We start from the raw sequence: 14,774 nt of genomic DNA, 5'->3' as shown, positions 1-14,774 counted from the left end.
TGCTATACAAGATTCCAAGGCAGGCTAGCCATCCAAGGATTTTTATCCAAGAAGCTTTTTAACCCGAGGTAGAATTAATGGGCATAGGATGGCAATAGCTTTGGCAGAGAGTGACTAGAACTCACCTGCCAGACTTGACATTGACACCCCACCACTTCACTCTTCCCTGCCACCGATTCAGAAAAGGAGCCATGAGCAAACAGGATTCCAGATCTAAAGGCCACTCATCTCTCCGTGTGGTACTGGCAGACTTGTGATGAATGGCAGTATTAAGTTAATCAAGTGATGAAGTACATGAATACTGTTCTTTTCTCACATTGGATTGTTGCATGCTGAGAGTGTGATCCATCAGCTGCCTTGAGGAGGGGGAACCCCTCTCGTATGGCTTCCCCCCACCCACCTCTCCTTTGAACTCACATATGATGATTTCTCAAGGAGAACCAAATTAAATATTACACACTAATGTTATCAAAGGCACACTAATAACTATGAAAAGATGAATTCTGGGCTTGTATAAAGAGCAAAGTAATTTTCCTTTATATTGGGATGCTCTATCATGCTTCTGCAGCTGCTTTCCAAGGGCTACAAAGCTTTGTTTCATCAGAATTATCTCTTGATTTATCTTTAACCGAATTAGATTCCTGCGTTTTCTGTCTATTTTCTTGTTGCTGGCTTCCTTAAGTAGCAGAGCAATTCTCAGCAGAAGGATCGGAAAGAGAAAACTCATACCGTCTGGCTCCAGTAACCATATCTCTATTACCGCTCCTGCATCTATCAAAATTAGCTCATTTTAAAGTACATAAAATCCATTTGCACAACTGGAGAATCAAATAAACTCCCTATTTTTTATTTTAAATAAAATTCTTTATTATCCAGGACTTTCTGTTATCGTATGGTTTCCAAGAATGTTCATGTAATATATATCCAGTTACTCTTGCCTCAAGCAACCTTTAAAAAACAACAACAAAGAAGAGAAAACCATTTGCCATGCCAATATCCAAAAACAAAATACACTCTTGGGCAGAACCCCTTTCTCACAGAAATAAAGATCTTTCTGACCAGTATATCATTATTCTGTGTATTATAAAATATTATCCTTAAGAATAGCTATGGGTGAATTCATCAGTGTTGACTTCTCTCAGTTTCTTATTTTTCTAATCTTATGCTCTGTTCTCTGCATTTCCCAACATCACTTGGCATTTTATTACTATTTTTAAAGTCCTCATGAAAATTCATCAGCAATTTCTCCTAATATACACATTTGCATGCACAGTTTTGCCTAATGTATACATTTTCACAAAGCAATTTCCTCTGGTACAATACATTTCTGTGTGTCATTTCTTTAATACAGGGGTAGGCATCCTAAGGCCCAAGGGCATCCTAAGGCCCAATCGTCTTCTCAATCCGGCCCTCAGACGGTCTGGGAATCAGCATGTTTTTACATGAGTAGAATGTGTCCTTTTATTTAAAATGCATCTCAGGGCTACTTGTAGGGCATGGGAATTCGTTCATTTTTTTTTCCAAAACATAATCCAGCCCCCCACATGGTCTGAGGGATGGTCAAGCGGCCCATGGCTGAAAATGGTTGCTGACCCCTGCTCTAATACGTGCATTCTAAAATATATGCATTTTTGCACACATTACTTGGGTGGAGAACTGCATTGCAGATTTCAGAGAAGTGTGGATTTAAAGGATGGCAGCATTTTGGAAGGTGCAAATCAGGCAGGTTCACTTTTAAATTAAATTAAATATGTCCAACCATCCTCACTTAAGAAGAAGACTTCTGGATCAGATGAAGGGTCTAGTAGTGACCAACCAGCTGCATGCAGAAAGCACCATTCTTTTTTATTTATACAAGAATGTCTGCATCTCTTTGTCATGCAAATCCAGTACCTTCTGACATGAAATCTGCAGTCTGGGAGTGCAAGGGAAATGAAGAGTGGAAACAAGACAACAAACTAAAATGTTAGAATTCAACAATGGAAATTCATTGCTTGTGGTCATGTTTCAAAGGTATCCTCTAACTCAGAAGTTTTCAACCTTTTCAAGTCCACAGATCACTTGACCAACTACATTCTGTCTGAGGCACCCTTGTGGGGCTCAGCAGCCCAGTTATGTCACCCCTTGCCTGCAGAGCTGGCAGCCCCTCACCCTTTTTCAAACACCTCCCTTGTGGAGTGTTCCCTCAGCCTCCTCTCCTTTTCCCTCTCTTTGGGGGTCCTCCAGGCAGCTGCAACAATGGCAGTACAAGCTTTTGAGATGTGAGAGGGCATCAGAGGAGGGAGGGAAGGAAAGAGGGGCAGAGGCCAGTGTTGCCCAGGGCACCTCTGACCCCACAGCACACTGGTTGGAAACCACTGGTCTCACTTATCAATGTACAGAAATATGTAACTTGGGAGCCCATCTGCTGCAGAAGGTCTGGATTCTGCACCTATGACATATAGCTAGAAATCTGCCAGTGCCCAGCTACTCGTGCTTCCACTATAAACACAAATGCTGGAGCATGACAAAGACCCCTGAAATCTGGTGCTGACCTGTCTGCCCTAGAGCTTTCTCTCAACTGGATGTCAAATTCAAGCCTGTTGTAACCTTTCTGTATTGGGAGAATGAAGGATTTCCAACTATCTCTAATTATGCCTTACTTTTTGCTTTCTCTTCCAGTCTTTCTTTGTGGTATCTCAGCAGATGGGAGGGTTTGGGAAAGTATAGAGAACAGCAGGAGACAGGAGCAAAGCGTCCAACATTGAGGCAAGAGAGGAGCTGAAATAAGAATTCATGGAGGAAAGAGACAGGAGCAGTGATGTAAGGGACTGCAGGAGAAGAGCAAAAAGACAACTTAGAGGCAGAAAATGTACTGCTTGGAGAGAGAGAGAAAAAACTAGTTCAATGGGGGAAGAGAAAGGGGTTAGCGAGTGAAACAGTTTAACTGAAAAGAGGTTCCAGCTGCAAATGGGAAAATTCAGAGATAGAGAGATCAAAAGGTGGACATATTAAAAGACCAAAGAGTTAGGACAGAGGATTTGACTTACTATACATCAGCTTTTATAACAACTATTAACAATGAAGTCTTGCTTATAAAAATTAACGCATGATTGTTTGGTATGTGATATAAAGATAGACAGACGGATAGAAAAAAATATTTAATCCATTTCCATACTGTCCTTTGTAATGAATAACCTCAGGGCAGTTTACACATATAAAATTATTCAAACTACAAAACACAATAGCAAATTGAAAACCAGTACTAAATTGCATATTCCCTTGGTGGCTCAAAGTCGGAACCTGAGCACTTCTGAGGAGTGCAGTAAATCCATGTTTGTGTGATCTGGTCCCTTGGGGCTGAAGTTCAATAATGTACTGGTTCTTTTATGTTATAATGTATAGTACTGGTTTTGATCAATTGATTTTATGTCATTTTGTTTTAGATATTACCCGCTTCAAATCCTTCAAATGAAACAGGTTTAAAAGCTAACACTGAGGCAAAGGGAAAGTCTAAATAGGTAGCATATGTTGTCAATAGATTGTTCGGTTTTTTTGAAGAGCGAGAGATGCTTTTGCCTGAATACAACATCCACTGACCTTGAAATATTTCCCCTTCCAGATAGAGAGATCCACACCCTGTCATGAAGCTTACTCATGGACCTCTGGTCAGTTACTGTCTGTCGGTCCAAGCTAGCTCTCAGCCACTCTTAACTCCTTGGATGGAGGGTAGGATAAAGATTAAATCAAATATAATAAATCAAATCAGTGTTCATGGAACTTGATTCTTCGCCTGCTCTAGATATGCTCTGGATATGCAGCTGGCATCCTGGCTCAGTCTGGTCTCCAGCACCATACAACATATGTACCTCAGGACCTAATGCACCCCAACCTTTCACCCCTTTGCAGGCCTGGTTCATACATTAAAAAGATTTAACATGGGAAATAGCATGCAGGGAAATAGCAAGTAAATATGGTGATCACACGAAGACTAAGTACCCAGGAGATTCTCCCCACAGAATTATTCTTTCTTCCCTCTTCCTCACCTCATACAAACATACCTTTTGAGGGATAGGAGATTGGTATGGACACTCTGCCTCATTTCTTATGGCTTCCTGTCCACAACTGTGAGAATAGGATCAATGCATGAAGCAACAAATAAAACATCAGGGCATGTAAAAACAGAGTGAAGCCATGGTTTCCCCATGTAAGCTTCTCTGAGAGCAGCAGAGCACCATACACTTCCATTGCTTCCGGGAGGACTTCTTCCATGCTATTGAAAGCCTGTGACAGCAAGAAGAGCCACATGCTGTGTTCTCCAGGCTGTGAGCAGCTAAGTGATTTGTGCAACTTTTTTAAAAGAAAAGAAAACCAATTAAAAATGGATAGAGGCAACTGGGGCCTTCAGACCACGTGTAAAGGGATCCACAAGACTTCAGACTCAAAAGTGGACTATAGTGGGCTTGTGACCTGATCCAAACCACAACCCATCCAGATTGGATAAGGTGATTCTCCTTTGAAATCCACGCTCTGCATATTCTTCCATCCATAGTTTTTTGTTGTTGTTGTTTAGTCATTTAGTTGTGTCTGACTCTTCATGACCCCATGGATCAGAGCACGCCAGGCACTCCTGTCTTCCAGTGAGCACTCAGGGCTAATTTCCTTAAGAATGGATACGTTTGATCTTCTTGCAGTCCACGGGATTCTCAAGAGTCTCCTCCAGCACCATAATTCAAAAGCATCAATTCTTCAGCGATCAGCCTTCTTTATGGTCCAGCTCTCACTTCCATACATCACTACTGGGAAAACCATAGCTTTAACTATACGGACCTTTGTTGGCAAGGTGATGTCTCTGCTTTTTAAGATGTTGTCTAGGTTTATCATCGCTTTTCTCCCAAGAAGCAGGCGTCTTTTAATTTCATGGCTGCTGTCACCATCTACAGTGATCATGGAGCCCAAGAAAGTAAAACTCTCACTGCCTCCATTTCTTCCCCTTCTATTTGCCAGGAGGTGATGGGACCAGTGGCCATGATCTTCGTTTTTTTTGATGTGCTTAATTCCCTCCTCCTCAGCATGAAGAACAACTGCTCCCTTGTCATGGTTCTCTTGTTGTACACCTCATCCACATACTCTAAAACACAGGCAAAGGGCTCTTTCATCCTATTCCCTAATTATTCTGGGCTAAACTACACATGATAGGCACTGGGAGACTTGAGCAGTGGGAGACTCTCCTTCCTTGGAGGTTTTTATGAAGAGATTGGATGGTCATCTATCAGGGATGCTTTAACTGTGATTCCTGCATTGCTGGGGGTTGAATTATATGACTCTTGGGGTCCCTTCTAACACTACAATTCTGTAATTCATCCTTGACACAAACTTCTGTTTTCCCTTTCCCCATAGTCCATAGAGGTCATTTAAAAAGCATAAGAATGGCTTGCTGGACTAATGGTCCATTTAGTCCAGCAACCTCTTTTCCCAGTGGCCACCCATGTGCCAGTGGTAAACCCATAAGTAGGACCTGAGCTCAGGAACACTCTTCCCTTCCATGGTTGCCAGTGACTGGTATTCAGGGGCACTGCTGTTTCTGGCCATGGAGGCAGAATATAGCCATCATAACTAGTAGTCAATGATAGTCTTAATCCCCCATGAATTTGCGCAGTCTTCTTTTAAAGCCATCCAAGTTGGTGGTCATCACTGCCTCCTGTGGAAATGAATTCCAAAGTACTTACCTGGAGACAAGCTAAGTACGCATCACTGTTGCCTCAGATTCACTTGTAAACTCTGGAGCTATTTTAAATGCTGGCGGGCAAAGCAGCCCAGAAGCTTTGTGGGTAAAATGGTGGGGGGTGGGAGTGATTCTCCTGCACGGGTGGAACCTACCTACACAATTTAGAATCATGCATAATCCCCTGATTTTTAAGAAGACAACTCAAACTGGCCTATGGCCCTTTTGGAAACGAGTTTCAGGCCAGGGCCCTAACCGCTGAGCGTCAGAATTGAGTGTGAGGCCTGGTGCCAAACCTTGGCAAGCACCAGTTCCAATTAATCCCCTTGTGCTCTCTGTCATGGTTTTTGACATAACATTCGTTCGTCATCAACTGTTACGTTTGACACTGCTGCCCAAGGAAAATATTCCCGTGCGTCAGGAAAGAGGCCAGGAGAGAAAAGAAAAATAGGTTTCGGGTGCCTGACTGACATGGTTTAGCCAAGGTTCTCTCCAGCGTCCCTCCTTGTTCACATGCAAAGTGAGATATAATCTCTGCTGAGATGAAAGCTCCAGAGAGCTGATAAGATATGATGAAATGTTTAATGGCCTTGTTTGCGCTGTCCAGTCTGATAGCAGAAAAGAGAGGCTCGTATGATAAAATCTTAAATCCATGAAAGTAATTGCTTCTGACATCGCCAACTATGCAGCAGCCTGCCCAAAACACTGCGCCTCAGATACAAATTCGATGGCTAATGAAGTGCGAAGAACACAGTGTTAGATACAAATTAAAGCCTACGTAACAAAAAGCAGCCCGGGTTTCTCGTGGTTTGTTGTGTGTGTTTGCGCATTTTAACTCCCTTGTTTTGTGCAGAAAAGAGATAAATAATCTGTTGGTAATAATTGCCCTTTTATATTTTTAGCCAATGCTGTCGCCTTGTGATTAACAGCAAGGAACGGCCACAGGGCAACTCATCTCCAGTAATGAAACCCCCACACTCTCCCCAAGAACTTCCTTGTGGAGGCTTTTTATAGATTTTTACATGGTCGAGGAAATGAACTATAAAAAATGAACTGCCTCAAAACTGACAAATCATTTAGCATTTCCTTAGTGTCTTGCATGTGTGTATGAGAGAGACACAGAGAGAGAGAGAGACAGAGAAGAGGGGCATGTGGGGTATTCTGCTAATCCATCCCCTCAGTGCAACGGCCCCTCCAGGGCTTACACACACACACACACACACCCTTGCGCTCAACCCACACCCTCCCATATCTGCTCTAGAGGATTGAGGAAGCACCTACAACAGATTTAGTGGTGTGTGGAGAGAAAAGGGGGGAAGGTTTGATTACACAATTAGATATACTTGCACTGACGGAAGTACTTACTTCGTCCTGCGTTGAAGACAACCCTAAATATTTCCCTGTTTTCTCATCTTGTATCTACGTAACCAAGAAGGTTTTGCCACCCAAATAAAATGATGCCCTTTTCTGCTGTTGGTTGTTTGTTTGGTTGGTGAGCAGGTGCATGGGTGATTTCCTGAACTTATACCCCTCCTTTCCCCAATGAGCTGAAGGTGGTACTTGTGATGCTTTGTCCCTCCATGTTAACCCATACAACATTAGGAGGTCGATTAGGCTCAGGGGGAATGACCTCCCCAATGACCAAGCAGGGATTTCAACCATAGAATCATAGAATCATAGAGTTGGAAGAGACCACAAGGGCCATCGAGTCCAACCCCCTGCCAAGCATGGTCTTCATGGTTCTATTCACACACACTAACCACTATAAGACACTGTCTCTCACAGTTTTCCTTCATAGAGTGGCTTGAGAGAGTCTTTAAAAATTCTTCTGAAAGCAATGGGATGTTCTTGAATCCACAGAACGGCCTGGTCTTGGGCAGCCCCACCAGTGAGAGTGTGCAGAGTCCATGGTGCTTTCTCAATCCATCAGAGATCACCTGGAGGTTCTGATTCATAAACTGGCACCTTATACACATGGCTGCTGTGACTTCAGCCATCCAGGATTTCATTACTTGAGTCACAGTAATTCAGATGGAAGGCTCCAGTTCATGCTATTGGCACATACCACCATGTGATCCCTGCTGCATCATGGCCTTCAAGATGCTGCAGATGATCATCTGGGTCTGAACCAGATGTATATATGTGTGATTTCTTAATTAGTTGCAGTGCATATGACAATAATTCATTTTTACATTTCAGTTTGTTAAAAAATGTCCAAGGTCAACCTGATGCAGGGAGGATTCATTGTGACTCATTTGCACGCTGGATTTTAAAACTAGTTTAACAGGTTTAAAGAAGTGTTGGCTCTTTCTTTTTCAACGCATTATTTCACTGCTCCATCCCTTCCTGTTACTTCCTTCCATACCAGAATTGCCATATTTTGCTTCTAATAAAGTATCCCCAGTTTTTAAGAAGAGGGATATTTGGGGAAGTTCAATCCTATATGCATTTGCATTGCAGTAAGCCCCATGAAACTAGATTGAACTTACCATATTTTTTGCTCCATAAGACACACTTTTTTCCTCCTAAAAAGTAAGGGGAAATGTCTGTGCATTTAATGGAGCAAATGCGTGGTCCCTGGAGCCGAATTGCCCAGGGGCAAAAAGCAGATCGTGCTCATTTTTTTAGAAAGAGGGAAGGGGGTGTTGAAACAAAGCCGCTGATCAGCTGATCAGCAAGGGATCAGGAGGGAGATAAGGGAAGCTGGAGATAAAGGAGGCTGCCTGAGAGGGGAGAGGTAAAAGCACATGTATCCTCAGGATTTTTGCACTGGGTCACCCCAGATTCACCATCAGATCACATGGTATGTCCATGGCTACAGCCTGCACCAAAAAAGTCACGCATCCACTATTTCGTGGGGCCGCAATGGCACAAAAACATGGTTACAAAGCATGGATCCACATGGATCCTCAGGATTTTTGCATTGGCTCACCTCAAATTCACCATCAAATCAAATATCATGTCTGTGGCCACAGCATGAACCACAAAAATCATACATCCACTGTTTCGTTCAGAATATTTTTTTTCTTGTTTTCCTCCTCTAAAAACTAGGTGCGTCTTACAGTTAGGTGCGTCCTATGGAGCGAAAAATACGGTATAATGAATTGAAAAAATGTTTAAAATAACTTTTGTGAAAACAAACAAACCCAGAAGCCTTTTATTAGGAATTGTAGGTACCAAGATTCCAAAGGAACAGGTCAGCCCTTAACCCCTGTCACAAGATCTCACCAGAATCTGCAATTGTTGCTGCCAGGCACCGCTGCACAAACAAGGTAAGGGAGGCTTGGGCGGTGGTGAAATTCTCAGCATGTTGTACGCTGAAAGAAAATTATATGAAAATGATGTACTGGTGATATTTGACTCCTAGTAAGCTTGCAAAAATGTATAAGACAAGTGCAAATATCTGCTGGAAATGTAAGCAAAAGGAAGGCACGTTCTATCATATGTGGTGGACCTGTAAGGTTCTAAAAGCATTCTGGGAAATGATATACGGTACTTAACATTTCTATGTACTGCAGAGATTATGTGGATATTTGGTGGACCTTTATGATGTATTTAAATAATGACCCCTATCTCAATACCCTCACCAAAAAAAATACTTTATCTGGAAGTAGCTTTCACTAGTATTTTCCACATTTGTGTTCCTCACCCATGACTCACTTCATTTTTTTCCTGTTACATTTTCCCCTTACACTTAGAGGTCAATGCTTTTTTATTGGGGGGTTTTTATAGACTCCTTCTCTATACACACGCACACACATGCACACACAAACACACTCAGTATTGTAAAATACATTTATGCTTTTTTAAAAAGGTGATCCCCTTTGATTTATAAAACAAGCAGCTTTTTTAAAAAGTCAAACATTAAATTCGAACTTAGATCTGCATAGAGTTGCATAGGGTTGCAGTGTTAGAAGAAGAAGAAGAGGAGGAGGAGGAGGAGGAAGAGTTTGGATTTGATATCCCGCTTTATCACTACACGAAGGAGTCTCAAAACGGCTAACATTCTCCTTTCCCTTCCTCCCCCACAACAATCCCTCTGTGAGGTGAGTGGGGCTGAGAGACTTCAAAGAAGTGTGACTAGCCCAAGGTCACCCAGCAGCTGCATGTGGAGGAGCGGGGAATCGAACCTGATTCACCAGATTACGAGTCTACTGCTCTTAACCACTACACCACACTGGCTCTTGGCACACCAAGATGTTAGATGTTCACAACCAGTGCTCTTTTTTCTGGAATCATCGTATTTTTGTCCATTTACTGTATTTATTTTTCCCAATTTGAGCTATAAAATGAGAGTTCCCCAAACATTTTTTTTAGGAAAAAAGCAGTATTCACAACTGTTATTACCTTGAGCAGTGCCCTCATCAGAAGACCCTGTGAGATGTCAGCAGCACTCAAGTTTTAAAGTATTAGAAAGTAGTATTAGAAAAGTGAGTACACAGGTGTTCAGAGGGCAAAGAAGAGCAAATATAAGGTAAAGAACAGCAAGTGCAAGATAAACAGATGGGTGTTCAATGGTGTATATCAAAGTTCCATCTGCATGCTGTTGTTCCATAGGCACATTATAGACTTTGCCTGATACCGTGTGAAAGAAAAATACTCATGTTGTCCAGAACATTTGTTTTTCTGGCACAACAGAAAGCCTCTGGTGGAAGTCTAAGCATAAAGGGGCAGGGGAGTCTTTAAAAAAAGAGAAATACTTTGATTAGGGCTGACCCCACACTTTAACTTCCAATTTCACCTACAGTGAAAACTGATTCGCTTTTCCATAGATATTACTGGCAAGCCCCCTCAAGATGATCTGTTTGTTAGCTTTGTAATTTTAACCTGCTTTTGAATTGTGTGGCACTGCATTAACATTTGGTCAAATGTCAATAGGTAAATCTGATGGGCTGTGTTGATCCATGTGATTTTATTTACTGAAGTTCAGAGATGTCTTTATGGCATACATCACCGTGTAAAGGCATCTAATTTGCTATGTCACATCTGATTCGATCTGCCGATACATGATCTGATTTGAAGAAAATATTGCAATAAATGAGAAGAGAATCAGAGAGAGAGAGAGAGAGAGTGTTCTCCACACATTACACTGAACACAGGTACAAGCTATCCCTATACATGTACAAGTGTTTGTGTGAAAGTACACACTTCTAGATTTGTACATTATTGTTATTATTGTTATTAAGTTTTATATACCACCATTCATCAAAAGATCACAGGGTGGTTCACAATATAAAAATAAAAGATAAAAGCACAGATAAATAGTTAGAACAAAAACTACAAGACAAAAAATCCCACTCCCACAAACACATTTAAAAGACTGTATAATATTAATCAGCCAAAGGCCTGGTTGAAGAGGAACATTTTCACCTGGTGCCTAAAGATATGAGTAGGGGTTGAAAATGAGACAGAAACCCTGAGTCAGGAGTTGTGCAAGGCTCAGGATGAAGCTAGAAGACAAAAATGTTTATCTTAGGCAAAATTGCATACCTAAATATGTACATTAGGAAAAATGTGCACTAGATGCTGGTGAATTGTTGTGAGGACAAGCTACTGTGGAAATGTGGAGAACTGCATTTACAGATAGGATAAACGAGAAGCTGAGAAGAACCTAAACTGCCAAATGTGTTCATCCTTACTGAGACTGAACCCTCAGTCTGAGATTCCATAAAGCTCTGCCTTTATTCTTCCCCTCATGCCTGTTTCCACAAAAGGGTGCTATTTTATCTCTACATAGAATCATAGAAATGTAGAGCTGGAAGGGACGCCAAGGTCATCTAGTGCAACCCCCTGCAATCTAGCAATCTCAACACAGTCTCCCATCCAGTTTGAAACCATACCAGCCCCTGCTTAGCTTTGCAGATGTGGTAGCACTTTTATTGCTGCACCACTAGCTACAATGGACACAGAGATAGCTAGTACAGCTTTTCACATGGAATGCCATACTCTTTCAAATAATCATGCAGGAAAATTAATGCTGACCCTTTATTGATGTGTGCAGAGCACCAAAAGGCATGATTGGGCCAAAGCAGTTCAACATGCTCGCCATAGATTTGTCCCTGAGCTAAACCCCAGGGGCGAGCCTGACTATAGTTTAGAGTACTGATGTCATGAAGATTCAGCTTTGATCATTTTTGAAAAACTGTCACTTAGTGAGCTAGTCCACGGTGTCTAAGCTAAAACTGTCACAGCGTTTGAACATCTTGAATCATTATGCACATTAACCTTGAGAGTTATCATGAAAGAGCATTTGCTGATGCACAGATAACCACAAGGTAGAGAGGGAGGGAAAGTGTAACAGAACACGGGTTCACGGTCATGTATCATTCAAGAATGCTCATGCTGTAGATGACTTGGCTAATAAAGATGCAGAGAAGATTTTCCAAGGTCTCTAGGACAAAATTGCCATAAGATCTTTCAAGATCATTGTGGGCTACACCATGAATTTCATGAAGAAGCTTTAGGCACAATTTAGCATGCATGCCATCCACTGGACTTTACTTGTCTGTGACTTAAATGTACGTTCAGAGGACATTTCAAATGAGGAAGAGGAAGAAAAACCTCCATGGTTCCTATATAATCTCATGCCAGCAAGTTCAGACAATGCCTTGTGTTTAGCCACACATAAAATTTACCTGGACATTTAGCTAGTTATGTCCCCAGCATTGCTGAGTATAATTAAAAACTGGGATTGCTGAGAGGCAGACAGTGATTGTAGCTACAGTGGTGCCCCGCAAGACGAATGCCTCGCAAGACGAAAAACTCGCTAGACGAAAGGGTTTTTCGGTTTTGCGTTGCTTCGCTAGACGAATTTCCCTATGGGCTTGCTTCGCAAGACGAAAACGTCTTGCGCTTTTTTTTTAAAGCCGCTTGAAGAGGCGCAGTTGCGACGGACCGTGCTTCGCAAGACGAAAAACATCGCAAGACAAAAAGACTCGCGGAACGAATTCTTTTCGTCTTGCGAGGCACCACTGTATTAAACATACCTTTTATTTAAGTTGTATCTCACCTGTCTGCCTACTGGACCAAAATAGTAACGATAGCTATAATTAATACTGAGGTTTGTTACATAGAAGGATATGCATTTTTCCTGATTCTGTTGCTGTTTCCCTGAGTGGTAAAATTGAAACAGAAATAAATATCAGGAACAGCCAGAACAAATCAAGAATATCAGGAACATGCGCTGTTACCCCTGAGCTGCCTTGAGTCCCTCCAGGAGAAAATGTGGCGTAACAACAACAACAACAACAACAACAACAACAACAACAACAACAACAACAACAACAACAACAACAAAAGCACAGTTTCGAGAACCCTGAAGAGCTGAAGGGATCAGGTTTGGATCGCCCAGCTGTGACGCAGAAGGAGGAAGAATCAGAGAAAGTGGATCTCCCTCCTTCACCATGACTACTTTAGAATGGGGAGCCAGGATTCCAGCTCTGCCTACTCCAGTGACCCTCTGCAAAGGACAAAGCCTCCATAGAGGCTGGGGAGTGCTCTGACCAGCTGGAGGGGCAGGCAGGAGTAACCTGGAAAGGAGGATGCAGTCTTGTTACCTAGAACCAGGCACCACCTTTGCAGATAAAGGCAGACCCACCTGCCCCAACAGTGTGCATTTGCAACCCCTATATTCTTGCAAAGTGAGTGAGTCTCACAAAGTGATCACACCTCACCTTTCAAGCTTGCTGAAACTTGTTCATGAAACTTGTTGGGACATCAACGTCACTTCAGTCCAGTTCTGATTTTATTTTATTTTTTTGCCTTGTCCCCGAACTCAAAACTCGTGACTCCCGAGCACTCTATCTGCTGCCAAGCATCTACCATTACTTGCCTGAATAGGGATCTCTTTCTTGCCTCCCAACCTCTGCTTGTGTGTGATAAGTGGGTACAGGACACTGTCCCAACTAAGTATTAAAAAAAAAAAAAACAAAAAAAACAAGCAATTTTGGTTGAATTGTGGTTCTGTCTCTTCCAAATCTTAATAAAAAAATTCTTCCAGTCATTTTGAAAGTTGCCATATTTTGATAACCCTATTCATAAGCTACTCTAATGATCAGGATTTCAGACATTTTGTGCCAACCATCTGTTTTCTCAAGATACTTTACTTTTTTCTCCTAAGCCATTTTCATGCCTGTGTGGAAATATACATGTTGAAGAACAGTGCTTTACACACAACCTCAACAAGTAAACAAACTATGGTGCAGTGTAACTGCAAGCACATACATGTGCAAAGAAGGGAGACGATTCTAGACCTTTAACTGAAGCAAGCTCTTTAGAGTATTCAAGAAATGACAACTCATAAGGAAACAGCTGGAATACAGATGTATTCCACAGAAACTGGCTGACAAATGCCAGGAAAACTGGATTTGTTTGGCTAATTCTAATCTCAGGGTTCAGAATCAAACTAAAAGAATCACATCATACTTTTTTGTGAATGTATGTTTTTGTACATGTAAGTTTTTGAACTGTTTTTAATGTTGTATTCAAATTTTAGTAACCCACTCAGAGACTTTAGGGTGAAGGGAGGGTAAATAATAATGTAAAGGTACTATTTTGAGCCATCATCCAAGTTTCTTGCCTCTATTATTCTCAACATGAGATCCTATTTCCTCATACTATGTTGGTCTATGTTAATTGTGGGCAATGTACCACACAATGGTGAACATGTGCAATATTACAATTTTCTATCCCCTCAGCCTTCCAGGGTTCCTCAGATTCAATACAGGGACGCAAGTGGTGCTGTGGTCTAAACCAATGAGCCCCTTGGGCTTGTCGATCAGAAGGTCGGTGGTTCAAATCCCCGCGACAGGGTGAGTTCCCATCGCTCTGTCACAGCTCCTGCCAACCTAGCAGTTCAAAGGCATGTCAAAGTGCCAGTAGATAAATAGGTACCGCTGCGGCAGGAAGGTAAACAGCGCCTCCATGCGCTCTGGTTTCTGTCACAGTGTTCCATTGCACCAGAAGTGGTTTAGTCATGCTGTCCACATGACCCGGAAAGCTCTCTTTGGACAAACGCCAGCTCCCTTGGCCTGAAAGCGAGATGAGCGCTGCAACCCCATAGTCACACTTG

The 14,774-nt window shown here is 42.1% G+C and overlaps 1 long non-coding RNA gene across 10 annotated transcripts in view; it reads right to left on the bottom strand.

Annotated features, from left to right (window-relative positions):
* The window catches only part of LOC308582827, a 106,995-nt gene that overhangs the window by 33,635 nt on the left and 58,586 nt on the right, over positions 1-14,774 (bottom strand). For 7 of the 10 annotated variants that reach the window (XR_014005868.1, XR_014005869.1, XR_014005870.1 and 4 more), the window contains one exon: positions 8,933-9,021. The exons of 1 other annotated variant lie outside the window; for it this stretch is intronic. This is a non-coding gene — a long non-coding RNA (uncharacterized lncRNA). Of the gene's footprint in view, positions 1-125; positions 251-8,932; positions 9,022-14,774 lie in introns of those variants that run through there. 2 more of the 10 variants (XR_014005876.1, XR_014005877.1) reach the window with 1 other exon arrangement.

The sequence above is a fragment of the Podarcis bocagei genome, assembly GCF_964188305.1.
Source record: "Podarcis bocagei genome assembly, chromosome: 3".
In the NCBI taxonomy this organism is placed as follows: Eukaryota; Metazoa; Chordata; class Lepidosauria; order Squamata; family Lacertidae; genus Podarcis; species Podarcis bocagei.
This window is presented reverse-complemented; position numbering and strand designations above follow the sequence as displayed.